This window comes from Carassius carassius, unplaced genomic scaffold (assembly GCF_963082965.1).
Source record: "Carassius carassius unplaced genomic scaffold, fCarCar2.1 SCAFFOLD_61, whole genome shotgun sequence".
Classification (NCBI taxonomy): domain Eukaryota; kingdom Metazoa; phylum Chordata; class Actinopteri; order Cypriniformes; family Cyprinidae; genus Carassius; species Carassius carassius.
The window spans coordinates 826735-829771 of record NW_026775074.1 but is presented as its reverse complement, the minus strand read 5'-3'; the positions used below and the strand labels follow the sequence as shown (position 1 = coordinate 829771).

The 3037-nt window shown below is 44.8% G+C and overlaps 1 long non-coding RNA gene across 1 annotated transcript; it reads right to left on the bottom strand.

The window, feature by feature from the left end:
• Window positions 1-1296: 1296 nt before the first annotated feature.
• Window positions 1297-2046, bottom strand: LOC132134596 (uncharacterized). The gene is made up of 3 exons (XR_009429653.1): window positions 1836-2046; window positions 1588-1757; window positions 1297-1494 (listed from the first exon to the last, which is right to left on the bottom strand). It is a non-coding gene; the product is annotated as an uncharacterized LOC132134596 (long non-coding RNA).
• Window positions 2047-3037: the final 991 nt, after the last annotated feature.

The window sequence follows — 3037 nt, the reverse complement described above, 5'->3', positions numbered from 1 at the left end:
TGTGTCCCTCTTGGACATCTGCAACGCTGCGGGGTGGTCCACGCCCTCCACATTTGTCCGATTTTACGATCTTGACATGCGAGCCACGCCAGGCTCTTCTGTTCTCTCGTCTTAGCTGTGCTCTTTTGACTACACACTAGGCAGGGATTTGGAAGTCTGGCAGCGTGGGCACATCGTTCCCCAAAAGCGTTTCGACGCAGCTCGAGTTCCTGAAAAGGAACGTCTCAAGGTTACGTATGTAACCCTAGTTCCTTGAAGGAACGAGACGCTGCGTCGCAGAGCCATACTCCCGGCACCCCTGCCGGCGCTTGCTTCCCTACTCGAAGCTGAAGCCAGCTGCACGGCACGTGCTTTTATAGCTTCCTGGTCGCTACGTCACCCCGCCCGTGACGTCACGCCTTTCCGATGGACTGATTGCACACGATATTCAGAGTCGGTCTCGTCAGGGACGTTCCCCAAAAGCGTTTCGACGCAGCGTCTCGTTCCTTCAAGGAACTAGGGTTACATACGTAACCTTGAGACGTTTTTTATCGTAGAAATAAAAGGAGTAGAACAATTATCATAAAAAATATCAAAACAAACAATTTAAATAGCTACATAAATTATTTACAGGGATTTTTTTTTAAATCTCTCCAGTCTCTTTTTAGCTTGCTGCACCAGCTTTTTAGACGCTATTTCCTGTGGTGATTTAAGTGGGGAGATCTTCACCATCAGTCTGCGTCTGAGGACCATCTTCATTAATGTGCTTCTTTCCTTATAGAAATAATAAGAAAGGCAAAGTGTTAGTGAACATGTCTACTTGTCACAAACAGTTAAACCAATCCATGGGAAATTGTACTTACTGAAGCAGATTTCCCAGACTTCTGGCCTTCTTTGGCATCGGGAGGGCTGTCGGAGAGCGTTGGGCTGGTGGATGAGGACTTTTCTTCAGCTGGCATCTTGTGGGGTTTTGTTGTCTTTCTTCTCTTGGCACCTTGCTGCCTTGGACTATCAGCTTCCTCACCCACCACAGCTGTATCAAAGAGGCGATGGTGTTCTGCTGCCTGCTTTGCATTAAGGTTGAGGGCATAAAACCTGTCAGCTGTGGTGGTGTCGTGGCACATGAACTGTGCCACTTTGTGCCTATCTTCCGGGCAGTGAGTGTTCTTTGCCTTTTTGGAGAGAGAACAGCATAGGCAAAGAGTTAGAAAAAAACACACCAGAAACTCATAAAGCCGGAACAAGTACAGTAATGCTTACATGGGTGGCGATGGCAGTCCTCACATCAGTAAATGTGGGTGTGCCTGGTAACCCCATGCTCGCCCACGCATCCTGAAAATAGTTGTTCAAGTTTTTGCAGGAGCTGGCCTTTGAGGTAAAGAAGAAGTAGTTTGCATCTCGTCCCCCTACCAAGTTGGACCGGAGTGAAAGGAATTCCTCAAGCCACCCATACTCCTCCTGGTCCAGGGCCAGCTGGGCTGCACCAAAGGCCTGGTTGGTCTTGTGGGCTGATATCTTTAGAAACAGTGAGAAGTGGCATAAGCTGAGTTTTATTTTAAAGAAAAACCATGTGGACAACGAGAGACAGAGAGAGAGAGAACCACTCACATTAATGACAAATTGGCCTTCTGTAGCTGTCGCACGGGCATCCTCCACCTCTTTAATTGTTAAATTTTGGAACACCCCTCCACGGTGACCATAAATGCTGGCCCATTAAGCGGTGAGGTGTCCATAAAAAGACCATTGGTCCTTTTTCTCAGGACTAGTCTTCAGACGATCTTCACAGAAAAAAAGAGAAGCATTAAGGATCACATTGATCGCCAAATAATGAGAGGAGAAAGGATTCAAAAACTTACCCAGAATCTCAGGAATAATTTTTTTGGCAGAGTCCCGGCAAGCTCTCAGTGTGGCTTTAGGGATCAGGCGGGCCTCCTTGGCTTGTTTTACAGCCAGCTCGTGGACTGCCACGCTGCGCTTTACTGGGCGTGTCAAGTTCTGGATTTCCCTCCTAATCCCAATGAAAGCCACACGGGAGAGCCGGCATGTGGGCGGCGGGGTCTCATTAAGATATTTGAGGAACTGTGCCACATTTTTTAGGTAATGGTGCACAGTTGGCTCTGTAATGTTGCATTTCCTTAAAAAAGACAGCCAGGACCGGACCTTTGCCCTTTTGTCCAAAAACATCAAGCTGGCCAGATTTGTCTGGCCAGCTGACATGTATGAAATAAAAATTTGTATTCTAAAAATCTTTGAGGACACATTATTTATTAATTTCGGAGTGGGGTTGATGCCCTCCCAGTGGGCCCGGGACTCCTCAATGAGCTGATCTGCAAAAAGAAAGCACAAGAGAAGGACCAGGTGAGTCAGGTCGATAGCACAGAGGTAAACACTAACAAACATTATTATTATTATTATTATTATATTAAATTAAATTAAATATATGATACATTATACTATATATATATATATATATATATATATATATATATATATATATATATATATATATATATACATACATAATATGTGTGTGTATATGTATAATTATATTACTATAATTTTCTAGTCTAATAAACTACAAATGGTACTATTTCCTTGGTCACTTATCAGTCTATTTCTCATTTCTCTTGTAGTCTAACAAACTATAAATGGGGCTATTTCCTTGGTTCATTTACCAGTCTATTTCTAATTCAACTTCTAGTCTAATGAACAACAAAGGAGATTATTTCCTTGGTTCACTTACCAGTCTATTTCTCAGGCAACTTCTAGTCTAATAATCTACAAATAGGAGATTTATTAATGAAAGTTATTGTATGGTGTTATCAAAGTGACAAGTGTCATACTCACTTAGGGCTGGCACGTGGTCCGGAAAGGGGTATGGTGCATCGGAGGAGTGGGCCTTCTTTGAAGGCCCGGCGACCTCCTCCTCGGGTCCTGTGGCTGGCTCTGCCTCAGGCCTGGTGGCTGGCTCTTCATCTAGTCTGTCAACCTGCGACTCTGAGCACTCCTCCTCCCCAGGGCTGTTGAGGGCCGATAGCAGACTATGTGTTACCCGTGC